We start from the raw sequence: 19,042 nt of genomic DNA, 5'->3' as shown, positions 1-19,042 counted from the left end.
ATGTTTTATTTAACGACGCACTCAAAACATTTTATTTACGGTTATATAATGTCGGACATAATATTATGGTTAAGGACCACACAGATATTGAGAGAGGAAACCCGCTATCGCCACTTCATTGGCTACTCTTTTGGATTAGCAGCAAGGGATCTTTTATATGCACCATCCCACAGACAGGATAACAGATACCACGGCCTTTGAAATACTAGTCATGGTGCACTGACTGGAATGACAAACAACCCAATGGGCCCACCAACGGGGATCGATCCTAGACCGACCGTGCATCAAGCGAGCGCTATACCACTGGGCTACATCCCGCCCCGAGCGGATGGATGGATGGATGGATGGATGGATGGATGGATGGATGAATGAATGAATGAATATCTGAATTGTGAAATAACGAACGAACGAACGAACGAACGAACGAACGAACAAATGAATGAATGGATGAATGAATAGTCAGTAAAATCAGAGCGAAAATGGTGCGTCGTAGGTACTGGATGATCTTTAAAAATAATATGGCACCAAAGGTAACTTGGGTTATATAAAACTTTAGCCAATTTGCTTATCTTTAAGACCATTAATTGAGTACCTTAAGTGCACATGTTAATGCACACCGCAATAGGTGCATGACGAACATACCCATTCATCCATTCACCCATTCATTCACTATCATAGGTGTAGCCAGACGGTAAGGGGGGGGGGGTGCATACCACCCCAATCCATACCCCAATCACAACTGTTTTTCTCCCACCACCTTTATATTTTCCTGTCGCCATATAATAATACACATCATAGAGAGTATTGTTGCCCAACCCCCAACCCGATATGGACACCCCTCCTCCACCCCCAATATAAAATCCTGGCTACGCCAATATTCATTATGCTTGTTCATGTATCCACATATCCATTCATTCATTCATTCATTCATTCATTCAATCATAACCTCATTTGTTTAATCTTCCGTTTATTCAAACGTTCATTTATGCGACAACCCGTTAATTTATTTATCCATTCATTCAATCTTCTGTTCATTTTTCATCTTTCGTTTATCATATTCATCCACCAATTCATTAATTTATCCATCCACCCACCCACCCATCCATTAATTAATTCATTCATTCATTCATTCATTCACCCATTCGTTAAATCTTCCAATTTTTCAAACTTTCCTTTATGCGGAAACCCATCTATTTATTCATCCATTCATTCGTTCAATCTTCTGTTCATTTTTCATCTTTCGTTTATCTTATTCATCCACCAAATCATTCATTCATTCATCCATCCTTCCATCCATCCATCAATTCATTCATTCATTCATCCATTCGTTCAATCTTCCGTTTATTCAAAGCTCATTCATTCATTTATTCATCCATTTATTCGTTCAGTCTTCTGTTCATTTTTCATCTTTCGTTTATCTAATTCATCCATCAAATCATTCATCCATCCATCCATCCATCCTTTCATTCATTCACCCATTCGTTCATTTTTCATCTTCCGTCTATCCTATTTATCCACCAATTCATTCATTCATTCATCCATCCATCCATCCACTCATCCATTCCATCTTCAAATACATACCTGCATTTCTTGCGGAGACATACATCGAGATGGAAATTGAGCGAATGTAACCCCGACGACGAGGACAAGAATCGAACCAAGCACGGACTGCATCATTGTGAGATCCTACCTGACCGGTGACTTGGACTCCAATATTTAAAGTCGACTGTCTGTTTTGAAATTAGCCATAAGGAGGTGTGTCAGGTGGTTTATTTATTCAGCTTGGTCAGCTAATGTGATTTAAGCCGATCAGTTCATCATATGACGAGTACAATGTTTTATATGTATATATACATGCCACGAGATCGATTACAATGAGTTAGCAAGTCGGAGTTTAGGAAAGGAAATACTGGTGTAGCATTTAATTTGCACTCCCGGGGAATATGCACTCCCCAGTCATTATTATACGTATAATTTGCACTCCCCCAGTTATTATTATACGTATAATACGCACTTCCCTTGAATTATTTGCACTCAGTGTATATTACATGTATAATATGCACTGGGGAGTGCTTATTCTACGTATAATGTTGACTAGGGAGAGCAAATCCAGGAGAGTGCAAATTATATGTGACACCGGTCTTGGTGGTATACCCGGTGTGGTGGTTAATAGGCGCAGATCGAACTTTTTTCTTTTTTTTGTTTTTCGCCGAAGTCAAAAACATCAAATAAAAAGCCTGTTCAACAGCTCTTTCCGTGTTCGGCGCCCCACCCCCACCTTCTACTCCCACCCCTTCACAGACTCCGTGGTCCGAGCTTGATTTTAGGCTGGTACAGGTACTGGGTTCGCATCCCAGTAGCGGCTCCCACCCATATCGAGTTTAAAGACTCACTGGGTAGCAATTTAATTAAAATGAGCTCCACTATTACATGTGGATCTAACAGCAGCCAGTTGGACCTCATGTCCACCAATCAAAACCTTGCTTGCAGAATCATGCCAGTGATTTGAAAATAATTTGAGAACATTCCGAATTATCCTGAGGGTATACGGCATGTTTCATATGAATTACGAATGCCTTATTTAGACCAGTAGAACTAATTTTAATCAGATTGCTAACAACACTGCGTAGTCTCCAATGTCCAAGTAACATTTCGTCTGTAAATAATAATTTAAATATTGACCAATCACACTTCGCCTTTTATAACGTTATTTGGGAGCATACAAATTCTAAAAATATCGGGCGAGTCTATTTTAGTGGCCGCAGTACAGCGAACCATACCAATACGTACGGGATGGTTATCAGTCTTCAATTTTACATTACAAACTATTTATTTATTAAAAAAACTAAAAACTAAATCAGTCTTCAGTTTTACATTACAAATTATTTATTTTATAAAATAAAACATGTTTTAAGGCATTTGTCATTCACACGAAACATGATTCTGCAAGTAAGGTTTTGATTGGTGGACATGAGCTCCGACTGGCTGCTGTTAGATCCACATGTAATAGTGGAGCTAATTTTAATTAGATTGACTGGGAAGGTGTAAGGCGCTTACAGTGTAGGATCTAAAATCTACAAAATACACAGAATTACACGAAAGTTGGACGCAATTTGAATAAATTAAAAGTCCAGATATAAATAGTGGTCAAAGACAAAACAATTCGACAGTATTCGTGTTTAGTGACCAAAGTGGCAGTAAAAAGAAAGAAAGAAATGTTTTATTTAACGACGCACTCAACACATTTTATTTACGGTTATATGGCGTCAGACATATGGTTAAGGACCACACAGATTTAGAAGGAATCCCGCTGTCGCCACTACATGGGCTACTCTTTCCGATTAGCAGCAAGGGATCTTTTATTTGCGCTTCCCACAGGCAGGATACTGGTTTCGGATCCCAGTCGAGGCATGGGATTTTTAATCCAGATACCGACTCCAAACCCTAAGTGAGTGCTCCGCAAGGCTCAGTGGGTAGGTTTAAACCACTTGCACCGACCAGTGATCCATAACTGGTTCAACAAAGGCCATGGTTTGTGCTATCCTGCCTGTGGGAAGCGCAAATAAAAGATCCCTTGCTGCTTGTCGTAAAGAGTAGCCTATGTGGCGACAGCGGGTTTCCTCTTAAAAAAACAGTGTCAGAATGACCATATGTTTGACGTCCAATAGCCGATGGATGATAAGATAAAAAAATCAATGTGCTCTAGTGGCGTCGTTAAATAAAACAAACTTTACTTTACTTTTAGAGACTATCCACACGCAACTTGATACATGTGTTCCCTCGTCAAATTGCATGTAGGAAATATACATGCAATTAACAGCGAAACGTAATTTTGTTCCTTCATACATTTCTGTGAAATTATTAACTCAAAGTAGGCATGTTTTAACCACTGTAAAGTGCTAATGGGGGGGGGGGGGGGAGGTTGGGTGGAGTAACATTAATGTATTGCACTTTGGTGGCGATGATAAGCAATCCTCAAATACGAAATTAAATACTTTATTAACCAAAACAAAAACAGTGGAGGGTTGCGCACATTTGGCCTCCTAAATCTACATCGATTTCATACAATACACAAACAATTGTCTGAGAAGTGAAACGCTTTGCGACATAATATCTTGTCTCGGGCATAATGTACTTATTGAAAGCCACCTTCACTGTGTGAAGGCGGACATACCCTGCGCTGCACATACATACATACGTACATAGCCGCTTAGGCTAACACAGGTGGTAAATAGAGAGATTAAGATTTCTCTGCGCGAAACATGTGAGAGGTAATGTTTCGCTGACGTGTTGTGAATACAATTACTTTTAAGATTTCTCTACATGAAACGTGTGAGAGGTAGTGTTGTGAACACAATTACATTTTAGATTTCTCTACGCGAAACGTGTGAGAGGTAGTGTCTCGCGGACGTGTTGTGAACATGTAGTGAACAAAAAAAACATTTAAGATTTCTCTAAGCGAAACGTGCGAGAGGTAGTGTCTCGCAGACATGTTGTGAACATAGAGTGAACACACAAACATTTAAGATTTCTCTAAGCGAAACGTCAGAGGTAGTGTCTCGCAGACGTGTTGTGAACATAGAACGAACACACAAACATTTAAGATTTCTCTAAGCGAAACGTGTGAGAGGTAGTGTCTCGCGGTTCTATTGTGAACACGTAGTGAACAACAAAAACACGTTGAAGACTTCTCTACACGAAACATGTAACACGTAGTGTTTCGACATGTTGTGAACACGTAGTGAGCACAAACACATTTAAAATGTCTCTATGCGAAACGTACAAGAGGTAGTGTCTCACCGACGTGTTATGAACACAAAAACTTTGAAGATTTCTCTACGCGAAATGTGTGGAAGGTAGTGTCTCGCGGACGTGTTGTGAACATGTAGTTAAAAAAAAAAAAGTTGAAGCTTTCTCTACGTGAAACGTGCAAAGGTATTGTCTTCTGGACGTGTTGTCAACACGTAGTGAACAGAAACCTTTAAAATTTCTCTACACGAAGTGGGTGAGAGGTAGTGTCACTTTTCAAAAGGAATCAAACTTCCTACGATACAGTCCTATTATATGCCACTGGAAGCCATTCTTGTAAAATATTTGCCTTTTGCTGTAAAATTATGGTGATACTAGGCTGATCCTGTTTAAGCGCGTCTGCAGAAATCTTAGCAGGGGCGTGTAGACTGGCGAGCTAATAGGGGGGCCGAAACATGCTCCTCTGGAAAATGTATTGAAAACAAATTGCTTGAGCATGGGTGGGGTTGGATCCCCAAAATGCTCCCTTCTGCAAACACGCCTGCTGTCTACGCTTTAGTCCAGCACACAAGGTTTCATGGAGCATGTTTTAATTTTTTTTTTAATTTTCGACCTTTAGATCTGGGTGCAAATTCATTTATCTCTTCGTAACGAGACAATTTTCTCTCTTGTGGCTCGGCGTCAAGTTCCTCCCTGCACCTGTATATCTTGCCATTGATCGCAATGTAGGGCTCTTTGTATTTTCTTTGCATATGCATTTTTCAATCTAATATTGGCGTGTTGTCTATTATTGAATAGCACCTTATCTTGGCTACTTCTGTCAGATTCTTGGCTGCAAGCGTATAGTCTAATATTGGGTTCTTGCTTGTAATTATATAGCTGCTTATATTGCAGTCCAATATTAGGTCCTCGTAGGTAACTATACTGTTGCCTATCTGGCAGTCTAATATTAGGTTCTTGTGGGCAACTATACCGTTGCTTATCTGGCAGTCCAATATTGGGTTGTTCCATAGAAACGTATAGTGTCTGTTGTTTGTGTTTTTGGCTGTGTTTATATCGTTGCCTATTTTGCAGTTCAGTTGCAGATTCTTCCTTGAAATTATGTGACACGTTTCCTTCGGATTCAGTCTCGTCACTAGATTCAACCTCTTCTTCGGAACTCTCCGACTCGGTATCCACTTCTACCCTAAGATTATCACCATCCTCAGCTGCATGATATCCGCCTAATGTGTCTTCTGATGCCGTGTCATTGTCTTTTCCCTCATTATATTTTCCTTAGGATTCCATAAGTGACCTTCTAGTAGAAAGTGGTAGAATGTTACAGATTTACGTCGTGGCTTTTCAAGGTCAGGGTCAGGGTCAGGGTCACATTCCTTTTTGTTCTGCTTCTTTCCTCGAAAACACTGAAAAACAAAAATGATATTGTACCAAGCAATAAAAGTAGCAATAACAGACCTCGCCAATTAAGGAGAGCTATCACTCCCGCTCCCCATCACTCCTCTTAAGAATAGTTCAAGGGGAGTGGTTTTTCGCTCTCCTTAGCATGTGACTTTTTTTTTCTTTTTTTTTAGAAAATAATACTACAACAGAACTAAATATCAAATATCAATTTCAAAACAAACTTTTAGAGTCTCAACCTAAATTTTGTGGTTCTAAATTTCGTCATTTATTAAAGGTTTAGGTGAGCATTATTCTCTGTTACGTATGTTTTCTCTGCACAACCCACCTATTATTTTCGTTTATAGCTGCCAACAGGCTAAAAGGACGATATTGGAGTTTCATGCTACACATCGTTATTAGACATCCATGGATTATTCATTTTGATATACATCTCCATTGTTTGGGTGTCACTAACAGTCTTTTAGCATTATCCATAGCCATAAAGCTGGGTTTAGTTAAAGTTTGTTTTGTTGAACAACACCACTAGAGCTATTGGACGTCAAACCTATCATTACCCGTCAATACCTGTTCACCGAACAGCTGTAAGTTATGTAGATGAATCTACCTATCATTACTCGTTAATACCTAAACACTGAACAGCTGTAAGTTATGTGGATCAACCTACCTATCATTACTTGTCAATACCTGTTCACCGAACAGCTGTAAGTTATGTAGATCAATCTACCTATCATTACCTGTTCACCGAACAGCTGTACGTTATGTAGATCAATCTGCCTATCATTACCCGTCAATACCTGTTCACCGAACAGCTGTAAATTATGTAGATCAACCTACCTATCATTACTCGACAATACCTTTTCACCGAATAGCTGTAAGTTATGTAGATCAATCTACCTATCATTACTCGTTAATACCTAAACACCGAACAGCTGTACGTTATGTAGATCAATCTGCCTATCATTACCCGTCAATACCTGTTCACCGAACAGCTGTAAATTATGTAGATCAACCTACCTATCATTACTCGTCAATACCTGTTCACCGAACAGCTGTAAGTTATGTAGATCAATCTACCTATCATTACTCGTTAATACCTAAACACTGAACAGCTGTAAGTTATGTGGATCAACCTACCTATCATTACTCGTCAATACCTGTTCACCGAACAGCTGTAAGTTATGTAGATCAATCTACCTATCATCACCTGTTCACCGAACGGCTGTACGTTATGTAGATCAATCTGCCTATCTTTACCCGTCAATACCTGTTCACCGAACAGCTGTAAATTATGTAGATCAATCTACCTATCATTACTCGTCAATACCTGTTCACCGAACAGCTGTAAATTATGTAGATCAATCTACCTATCATTACTCGTCAATACCTGTTCACCGAACAGCTGTAAGTTATGTAGATCAGTCTACCTATCATTACTCGTCAATACCTGTTCCCGAACAGCTGTAAGTTATGTAGATCAACCTACCTATCATTACTCGTCAATAACTGTTCACCGAACAGCTGTAAGTTATGTAGATCAACCTACCTATCATTACTCGTCAATACCTGTTCACCGAACAGCTGTAAGTTATGTAGATCAATCTACCTATCATATTATCATAAAATAATATTAAAAATGTAACATTAAAATGTAGAATCAAGAATAACAGAGTAATAGAGACAAAGTTAAAGTTAGCACAACAGTATTTGCGAGAGAGAGAGAGAGAGAGAGAGAGAGAGAGAGAGAGAGAGAGAGAGAGAGAGAGAGAGAGAGAGAGAGAGAGAGAGAGAGAGAGAGAGAGAGAGAAAATAGTTTATTTAACGACGCACTCAACACATTTTATTTCAATAGCCGATGATTAATAAATCGATATGATCTAGTGGTGTCGTTAAACAAAACAAACTTTAAAGTTTATACGTTTACTGGCCATAAATGTATGCAATTTTATTTCATCTAGTACCACTGTGTCAAGTAGCCTTGTGCTTGAAACATGTATGGGGTACCTGTAAAACAGAAAGTACTCGAATTTTGTGCTGAACTAGGGTAGTCATAGACGGGTAGACATAGACGCTACCCGTCATCTCTGAAATTAGCACCTTCACACCCCCTCCCCTTTTTCTGCTTTACTTAAGGGTGATGGGTGGTAATATTTATATTCGTGTTGTGTATGTCGATTGATAGGCAGGTAGGAGTTTTAGCTACATGCTACTATTGTCGTCTTTGGGATTTGATTTGGTGGTATACACCCTTAAAGTAAATCAGAAAAAAATGGGAGTAGGCTATGCTGTAGTTTTTAGATATAACTCTGTATATCAGAAGACGTGAAATATCAAAGTAGATCATGTTGCATACGTACACATTTTTCGTTCACTTAATTTTTTCTGCAATCAAATTAATTAATGGACACGATACCAAAAAACGGAAGTTGTGATAGTTAAGGGTAACATTTCGGACAGAATGTAACGAATGTAACGAACTTTTACAAAACAAAGACGAATATATGTTAATATGATGGTCATGTGTCAGACATGTATATAAACAAATACACGTGTTGAATGCTATATTCGATTTTGTTTTGTAAAATGTTTGCTGCGTCATCGACCAATTTTGCTCGAATTTTGACGAGTAACTTCCACAACTTCCGTGCTCAAAAGAATGTTTTTAGCAGTGTTTCTGCCAGAAATTTGTTTTTGGGTATGGCGCTATGGAATTGAATGCAACCAACGTCAACAGGAGAAGGTAGGGGGGGGGGGGGGGGGGGGGGGGGGGGGGGGGGGGGCCTCCACCAGAAAGAAAATGGGTTAAGTTTAGGGTTAGGGTTAAGAAAATCGCTCGATCAGATATAAAGGTTCGCGATCGTGCGTCAACATCAGTAGTACATAGTAATTGTAATTGTACCCCCTCCCTTATTAGGATAATTAGAACTTGGCATGGTGGGCGTGCCTGAACCGTAAGGATGTGGGCACGTTAATACAGTTCCCTTCCCTTCCCTTCAGTAGTCACCTAGCTCTCAAGGAGTACACTACGTCAAAGTTTTCAGCTGAGACTTGCCTCCCAAGAAGGGAAAGGGCCGTGAAAAGAGGACCCAGCCAGAATCTGATGTCGGGGAGCTAAAGACTGGTGGTACCACCAATCGTAAGGTCGTGCAACCAGTCGGGACAAGCCGTGATTGGTCGCACTACCAATCGTGAGGTCGTACAACAGGTGGCACCACCAATCGTCAGGTGGCATGACCCTCGATCATGCACGACTGGTGGTGCGTTCATGCACGACTGGTGGTACGACCATGTAAGACCTGTCTGCGACTGATTTCCCACGACCTCTGCGATCAGTCGAGTGCTCTTTCTACGATTTACCCGCGATTCCAAAATTATTCGGTTGCAGCTAGGTCTAAGTTGGTCGCAGGCCCGATGTGACTGGGGCTTAAGAGTGATCATTAGTTAATACTGGTATTATATCAAATCAAATTACAGAAATTTGCTGTCTGGATTAAACAATATTTACGACGACAAGCCCGTCACTTAGTTAATTTTCTATTTAAAGCTATGTTCAAAGTGCCAACTGCCACGACAAAGTTGGCTAACTTTCTGTTCGACTTCTACGACTGTCTAGTTGCTAGTCTGAGCGCTCTTACACCTCGATTTTCGTCGTATAACCCATTAGTTGTTAATCTGAGCGCACCTGTCGGACGTCGGGGAAATTACAACGCAAACATCGAGTTGGCCACTTGGTCGTAACAGTTGGCAGTCTGATTCTGGCACTAAGTGAGGTTCACTTAGACGTCAGTGGGTCAGGTATTGTTTTGTATGCTGGTAGGTGCACACTCACCTGGATCAATCTGGTGGCTACTGGCTTGTTCTGGGCGGCCACGCAGTTCCATGAGCATCCCTTCATTTCCTGTCAACTGCCTGTTGATAACGGCCTCTGTAACAAACAACACCTCAGCATGCAGTGACCCATCAAACTAATATCACAAACATACACGTACAAAAGTTAAAAGTTAAACTTTGTTTTGTTTAAATAAAACATTTCCTTCATTCCTTGTTTTGTTTAATGACATCACTAGAATACATGAATTTATTAATCATCGGCTAATGGATTCAAACATTTCGTAACTTTGACATAGTCTTAGAAAGAAAACCCGCTAAAATTATATTGTTTAATGACTACACTACCACGACTAAAAGTAGGAAGTCTTCCACATAACGACATAATTTAAAAAGAAAATTATTTTCTTTGTTTAGACAAAACGGTATATTTTGGGGCGTTTTGTAAATATAAAGATATACTTAAGTCAACAAATTTGAAAATGTATCATAACATATAAAAAAAAAAATAACCCCAACCCTAACCTTAATCCTAAATTCCAGCCAGGAAATATTGTTATTGACAACCATAGACAAACATCGGCGCAAACGGAAATGACACATATCATCTTTGTTGACTTTTTGAGACATAGCAGGTGGTTTTACGGGATACGTTTTCTTCTTGGAATCAGGCTTCATATCTGTAAGCACATAACAAGAGATTAACATTTATTACATTTAACAGATTTTGAAAAACAGTAATAGTCCATGGGGCAGAGACGTACTTTGGTATCACTTGGCAGGCACGGCGGAAGCAAGTACACACTGGGGGTGAGGGCTCTGACTGAGATCGAGGGCTTCAAAGCAAAGTTTCTAGGAGGTTCGGGGTATGCTCCTCGTAAAATTTAGAAACATAAATGTCCTGAAATGCAGTTCACTCTATTCTGCAAGTAAAATTCATCTCTGCCTGAAGATTTACTACCAGTATTTTTTTTTGTATTCAGAATTTTTGAGGGGGATAGAGTCAACCCACCCCATGCCCCATTGCTCCGCCGTACCTGCTTGGCCGGGAAAATGCTCATGGTGTTTGTGAATAGCTGTTTGGTGTTTCGTGTATATCACCCCATAAACATAATAAATCGAAGTTAAATTTGTGTACAATATTTGGGGAACGGGAAACAAAATATAGCGTCAGGCTCAAGTCACATCAGGGTCGCAGCTCCAAGCTGCCTTTTTACCTTTTCCAAAGGAAGCAGAGATAGTGTGACACATGAAAACAAACACCAAACAGAAGATATTTACATCAGTTCCATCATCTAAACTGGATGTACAATTACAGTTAATATTTCCCATACAATCGATTATGGCTTTGTTTAATCGATTATCGCATCGGTAAAGCCAAACCAATCAATGTTCCATTATAATCGATCATTGGAACATCACTAAGTTGTGAAAACTCGCTTGTGGAACCATAGTCGAGATCTGCGTGCTCGCTATCAAACTCTCGCCTCTGCTCCGGGAGTTCTGGGGGCTCCAACACGGAATCCACGGGCTTCTCGTCACTAAGCCCGGCTAAGGGTTGTAGAACTAACACTGTAACTAACAGTAAAACGCTGAGGAAAAAAGAGTTTGTTTCGTTTAACGACTAATCACTAGAGCATATTGATTTATTAATCTTCGACTATTGGACCGGCCTCGGTGGCGTCGTGGCAGGCCATCGGTCTAAAGGCTGGTAGGTACTGGGTTCGGATCCCAGTCGAGGCATGGGATTTTTAATCCAGATACCGGACTCCAAACCCTGAGTGAGTGCTCCGCAAGGCTCAATGGGTAGGTGTAAACCACTTGCACCGACCAGTGATCCATAACTGGTTCAACAAAGGCCATGGTTTGTGCTATCCTGCCTGTGGGAAGCGCAAATAAAAGAGAGAGAGTAGCCCATGTAGTGGCGACAGCGGGTTTCCTGTCAAAATCTGTGTGGTCCTTAACCATATGTCTGACGCCATATAACCGTAAATAAAAATGTGTTGAGTGCGTCGTTAAATAAAACACTTCTTTCTTTCTTTCTTTCTTCGACTATTGGATGTCAAACAGTTGGTTATTCTGACATAATAGTCTTAGTAGGCAAACCCACTACATTGTTTTCATTAGTAGTAAGGGATATATTGTATGTACGAGAAATAGACCAAAATGGCCCACCGACGGGGATCGATCCTAGGCCGATCACGCATCAAGCGAGCGTTTAGAGAGAGAGACAGACAGACACGCACATACATACACACAAACACACACACACACTTTCTATGCATAGAAGAAAAAAAGTTATCAATTTTTCTTGTAAAATGAAAGATTATGCCTTGAGTTACAAAAAAACTACATCCAAATATATATATATATATATATATATATATATATATATATATATTATATTAAGTTTTCTTGTGGAAGAAAAGAAAAAGATTATACCTTCAGTTACATGCCTACAAAAAATTACATTCAAATAATTTAAATTACTATTGTTTATATCATATTAATTCAAAATCTAATTATAGTGACGTCACATTTTGAATTTGAAATGCATGTCCATTGTGACAAAGAACTGTTTTTGTTTTAATGCATACGTATTGAACTCTCGAGGAAACCACTGTTTGCGCTGAGTGGAAACATATTACAGTTTTAGCATTCTTCAGTTAATTGGGGCTACGGTCTAGGTGGTGTCGTGGTTAAGCCATCGAACATAAGGCTGGTAGGTACTGGGTTCGCAGCCCGGCACCGGCTCCCACCCAGAGCGAGTTTAACGACTCAATGGGTAGATGTAAGACCATTACACTAACTTTTTTCTCACTAACCACTAACAAACTAACAATTACAACTAATTACTAACCCACTGTCCATGACAGATAGTCCAGATAGCTGAGTTGTGTGCCCAGGACAGCACAGAATTAAGTATAAATAAATGCATGAATGGATGAGTTCATTATACAGAGACCGTCATGTTCAACAATTGCAATGTGTTACCCTGGTGATGTAACAGAACAATGACTTTACGTCACCAATCTGAAGACGTCGTCACACATTAGAAACAAAAGTCGGGACTTCTCGGTATCAGCTGGTAGGTACTGGGTTCGTAGCCCGGTACCGGCCCCCACTCAGAGCGAGTTTAACGACTCAATAGGTAGATGTAAGACCTGTACACTGACTACTTTCTCACTAACCACTAACGAGAAGTTTCGTTTGTTTAACAACACCGCTAGAGCACATTGATTAATTAATCATCGGCTACTGGATGTCAAACATATATGGTTATTCAGAGGAAACCCACTACATTTTTCCTAATGCAGTAAAGGATCTTTTATATGCACTTTCCCACAGACAGGAAAGCACATACCACGGGGAAAACCCAATCAGTTGAATGGATACACCGAGGAGGTTCGATCCGGCGATGCAAGCCCCTCAAGCGAGCACTCAGCCGACTGAGTTAAATCCAGCTCATCCACTAACAAACTAACCAATAACAACTAATTACTAACCCACTGTCCATGACAGACAGCCCAGATAGCGGAGTTGAGTGCCCAGGACAGTACAAAAATAAGTATGAATGAATGAATGAATGAATGAATGAATGAATGAATGAATGAATGAGTTCATTATACAGATATATATATATTATTATTATTATTATATATATATATATATATATTATTATTATTATATATATATATATATATATATGGCATTGATTAATTTGTAGTTATACATCACTAATACATGCAACAATAGATTTAATAAAATAAAAAAAATACTAATATTTGCTATATATTATTATATTTAATAAATTACGACCTACGGTACATGTACATGGCTGCGGTCATGTTCAACAATTGCAATATGTTACCCTGGTGATGTAACAGTACAATGACTTTACGTCACCATTTCGAAGACGTCATCAAACATTAGAAACAAAGTCGGGACTTCTCGGATCTTTTCGCCACAAAATTATACTTGTAAAACGATTTTGAAAAATGTGTTAAAGGTATAAAAAGGTGGAGCCTTGTCTTGAGGTTTTGTAGACAGTTTGTTTTCTTGTCAATCACTGCACATCTGTTTGATCCAATAGTGCAACAGGAGGCTGTAGACTAATTAACTACGATCTGGATTTGTTTGGTGTTACAAAGTCTGTATCTACCAGGGCCGTAGCTAGCGAATAAAAGCCGGAAAGCATTCTAGAAACTTAAAGAAAATTATCTTCTTAACTGTTTATGGAGTTTTAGACTATTAACTACTCAGTTGCCCCCCCCCCCCCCCCCCCCCCCCCCCCCCCCCCCCCCCCAACAAAAAATCCTAGCTACGGCCCTGTCTACTCATTCTGTAGATGCTGCTTTAGACGGTTTAATATCAGAGCCGGTTTGTGGATCCGCGCGGACTGCAGCACAAATAACAGCGGGACCCCTTCCCAGGATATATATTTTTTCCAACCCCCTTGGGGAAGAGGGGAAAATGACCTGGGGAAAATAAATGTACACATCACCGCGGGGCCCTCTGAAGCGCGGGGTCTGTAGCACATGCTACGTGTGCTGCTAGGATGTCATGTCTGTCAGTGTTAAGACGGGTGCTAAATTGTTTAGTAGTTTGTCATCTATGTTGCATGTTGCACAGTAAATCACACAAAAAAAACGTAGTTACGATTGTGCTTAATATAATATACTTTCTTTCTTTTTTATTATTGCCCCAGATCAATGTGACAATGTCAAGGATGGAGAGCCTTGAATCATTGACGTACATATCAATATACATATACATATACATACAGATGAAATGCAGGGAAATGAAAAAAAAATGAATGAATGAATGAGTGTGTTTTAAAAATTATTTTTAGTGTTTGATGGAGTAGAAATACAGGTAAGAAAAAAGTGAATACAGTTACTTTATTTCTTTGCTTGTGATTTTATGAGTGGTTGTTATTCAGTGGGATGGACCAATGGCTGCGCCCGTTATATGTAATAGCCGTCACATGTTTACCGTTTTATTAATTAAATATACCAATATACTTGTTGATATTAAGCAATAATGCGCATTAGATATCGTTGAATAAATATACCAGTCTAAAAACCTTGCATAAATATTCCTTGACAAAGTTTTGATTAATACAAATACATTATATGTTATAAATTACTGATAACCAATTTATTTCATTACAAGGTGAGGAAAAGGAAGGAAGGAAATGGTTTATTTAACGACACACTCAACACATTTTATTTACGGTTATATGGCGTCGGAAAAATTATGGTTACGGACAGCACCGATATTGAGGGAGGAAACCCGCTGTTGCCACTTCATGGGCTACTCTTTTCGATAAGCAGCACGGGATTTTTTAAAGTGTGTTTTTCTTTTAGTTTTGTGAAATTATTGATTAAAAATAAATAAATAAATAAATAAATTCATTCATTCATTCATTCATTCATTAATAATCGACAATTACATGATCAATGCCATGTGGGTAGGACGAACCCAACAAAAGTTTCGCCCTCAACAAAAAGCAGTGAACAAAACACACAAATAAACAAATGTCCACATAACATACATAAAAGGAACTTACCCTACCAATAGGCCTAATAATAAGCATTTTTTCTTTTGATTATTTTAAAGAGAAGAATACTGTAACTCCATTTCGTTCTACTGATGCAAATTGAAATATATTTAGTTAAATAGTTTATTATACTATCAAGACGTTTTACAAGTCAGGTTGATGAAAGCGAAGCGCCTTGTCGTAAATTAGAGCGTGTGTTTACATTGTGCTTAAGAGGAGTTGGACGGGATGACGTCACTTCGTCCTAAGCTATACCACCGGACGTCACAAAAACGAAACAAAATGGCTGCCCCCAGTTAGAAGGAATAATCATGTTTTTTATTAACTCTAAAATTACGCGTTTTTCATTTGTTAAAATGTCAGTATGTGTTAGTGGTCCGGGTATGCATCTTTCCAACACATAAGGCTCTTATTTGAGCTTACCCTCCCTTTAAAGTGAGACTGTAGGGTGTATAGTAACGATGAGACCTCTAAGGGGAGGGGGGTACTTTCTGGGCATTCGCCATAACCAAAAGTTTGCTTCCCTTAAATCAAGCTTCTGCCTTTTTTATCAGAATTAATGTGATGGTTGTTATATATAACGGGCGCAGCCATTTTGATTGATCCCAGTGAATACGCACTCACCGAGTCCCTTCCACCCAGTCCAGGATTTTGCGCCCACGGAACGCCACTGAAATTTGTGACACATGTTAGGCCTATGTTGGGAAATGGTGAAGAATTAAAGCCAGAGTGAATCGGACAGGCACTACAGCCAAATGCGGTTATATAGCAAAAAAACTGAGACAGAAATGTTCTCAATTTTGGAGTGAAAATAAATGCTTATATAATGTATGTTCGCAATGGTGTATGTTGTTAGTGCCAACGAGTACCCGTTCTGTTGGCAATCTTCATTTGAAGTTGGGCAATTTAACATGGGTTTCAATGTGTAGTGAGACCCACGCAGTTTTGAACGTATCTAGTCCTGGATCCACAGGTCTCAAAGCCCTCAGAAATGGGTTGAACCTGACTTCACCTAACACACTTTTATTTTGTGTTTTATTTGTTTGAATAGGCCTTCTTGTGATAGAATTGGGTGGTCTGCTTTGCCAAAAAACTTGCAAACACAAATTATGGCTACATTTATACATATACTATGCAATATTTTTGTAGGAACAAAAATAAAAAATAATATAAAACAAAATGATTATGTTCTTCTCTACAAAACCTCTTGTTACTGTAGCTCATTAAATGTATTCTAATAATGGCAAACAATTAACCATTAACCCACTGACCTGGACATACAGCCCAGATAACTGAATTAAGTGCCCAGGATTGCGTGCTTGAACATTAATTGGACATATGCACGAAAATTAAATTAAAAGTAAGGAAAAGAAACAAAAAATCAGTTCAACAGATGCTATGCGTTCTGATGCATGGATTCATAGACGTGTTATAAATACATGTACCAGGAAGATTGTGAACAACCATGTGGCCCGCACATGGTCAATCTACCACCCCCCCCCCCCCCCCCCCCCCACACACACACACACACCCACACCCACTCCCAATCCCAATGTTAAACTGTTATTAATGATGCTGATCAATTCCATACCAACGGCAACTATCTAAGCTTGAATGATCACTTTCTACCTGAACTAAACACAAATCTGTATCGGTGCGAGTATATGTGTTTGGATATTTTGACCAACCTTGTGTGTTCCCCTCACTACTTTGGATCTACGAAGACAGGAAAGTAATGTTTAAACACCTATTAGAAGTAACAATGGCTATGCAATGAGAAACGGAAGTACAGTGAAACCTAAACATGTCGCCAGCCATAGTCAGCAGCCCCCTCTCTTAGTTGCTTGTTTTGTCCCTCCTGGATGATTTGTATTGATTTTACGAAGTAAAAAGACGAGATATAGGTATTACCTTTACAACGGCGGCGGTATCAGTGGTAATGGCATCATGTTTTATATGTAGCTCAACTTTAAAGTTTTGCGTTTAGCCCCATTTCTCACAAACTATAAGTCTTACATTATTGACACTTGGTTTATAGTTCCATCTATGAAACTTCATCTCAATGACTGTTAAAAAGAAAATCAAATTTATTAAATAAAGTATTAATGGATGGTATTTTTGGTAAGCTTTGTTTTTTAACATACAAGTACATTGAGAAAAAACATCTATGGATGCAACCATCAGCTACACTGAATATTGAATAAGGTTATGGTAGACATTTAATTTCACCGAATTCTTGATTGATAATTATCAATAAGAGACTACTATTAACATGTTACCTGTCTAGCGTTGGTAGCAACAGCCTACATTAGCTTAGGAGATAGGGGTGGGGGGGGGGGGGGGGTAACTGCCCTAGTGCTCGAGCTAGACATCAAATTCAGGCAGAAATGATACAGATATTCCGGGAAAATGTGCTAACCTGAGACCTTTTTTCCATGTATTTCCACATTCTACCCTTAAAATTAGTTGTAAACAATGTACAAATTTGTAGTGATTCGTCTACAATCCTATATAGCTGTTTGGTAGTAATGCTGAGATGAATAAATGTTGTTATCCAGATTCGGGCATTTCCTTTAATTTGGGCAAAAGCCAGCCTGTCCCCAACCCCCTACAAAAATAGGAACCCGTACGCCTATGACATCCTCAAATGAATCCTAAATCAGTATACATAAAAATATATATATATATAAAATAAAATAAAATAAAATAAAATATGTCAGGAGCCAAATAGTTCCATCCGTCCGCACCTTTTACAGATTTTATTGTTTAAATTGTGATAATAATTCATGTGCCAATGTGCAATGCTGGTCATATTTTGAGTAATGAAAAATGTGCACATTTTTGTATGCAGTCATCATTAAAAATGTCCGATACTAAAAAAACCCAGAAAAAAAAAAAAAAAGGTATACATGTTCCTGCATTATGTGGCCACAGTTAAAATATTGCCTGTAAATATATTATTTTATGCAACCAGGAGTACAGGCATCAAGCCATAAACCAAAAGGAAAATGCAAGTTAGGAATGCGTTCTTTGAATAAATTAAATTTGGTATTTGTAATTCATCCAGTTTGATTATAAATTTCAAGAAAGTCCAGTTGCAATGTGGCCTTACGAAGGTTAATACTCGTTTTAAAAGATATTGTGTGTAAAATTGAATCCACCGCCACAGTATTTGTTTAGTATATGGAGATAGTCCACAACCTAAGAGGAGATGCCTTAAGAGGAAGACGTAACCAGGATCAGCACAGGGAGACGACAGCCATTTGTACCAGTGGCTGGCCTTTCTACAATGTAGTCGCTCTCTCGCCCTGCGATACTAGCTGGTACTCATGTCTACACATCGAGCTGCTAGCCAGGTCACGCATACTTTGTTTTATTTAACAACACCATTGGAACACATTGATTTATTAATTATCGGCTAATACCAAATATTTAATCATTCTAACATGATTTTAATTCTGATGGAAACCCGTTGTATTTTCCTTTAGCAGCAAAGGATATTTC

The 19,042-nt window shown here is 39.0% G+C and overlaps 1 long non-coding RNA gene across 1 annotated transcript; it reads right to left on the bottom strand.

Moving 5' to 3' along the window:
- Positions 1-3,980: 3,980 nt before the first annotated feature.
- LOC121387034 lies at positions 3,981-11,667 on the bottom strand. The gene is made up of 3 exons (XR_005959770.1): positions 10,501-11,667; positions 9,977-10,072; positions 3,981-6,152 (listed from the first exon to the last, which is right to left on the bottom strand). It is a non-coding gene; the product is annotated as an uncharacterized LOC121387034 (long non-coding RNA).
- Positions 11,668-19,042: the final 7,375 nt, after the last annotated feature.

This window comes from Gigantopelta aegis, chromosome 13, assembly GCF_016097555.1.
Source record: "Gigantopelta aegis isolate Gae_Host chromosome 13, Gae_host_genome, whole genome shotgun sequence".
NCBI lineage: Eukaryota > Metazoa > Mollusca > Gastropoda > Neomphalida > Peltospiridae > Gigantopelta > Gigantopelta aegis.
The sequence above is the reverse complement of the archived record's forward strand: the minus strand, read 5'-3'. Positions and strand labels throughout refer to the sequence as shown.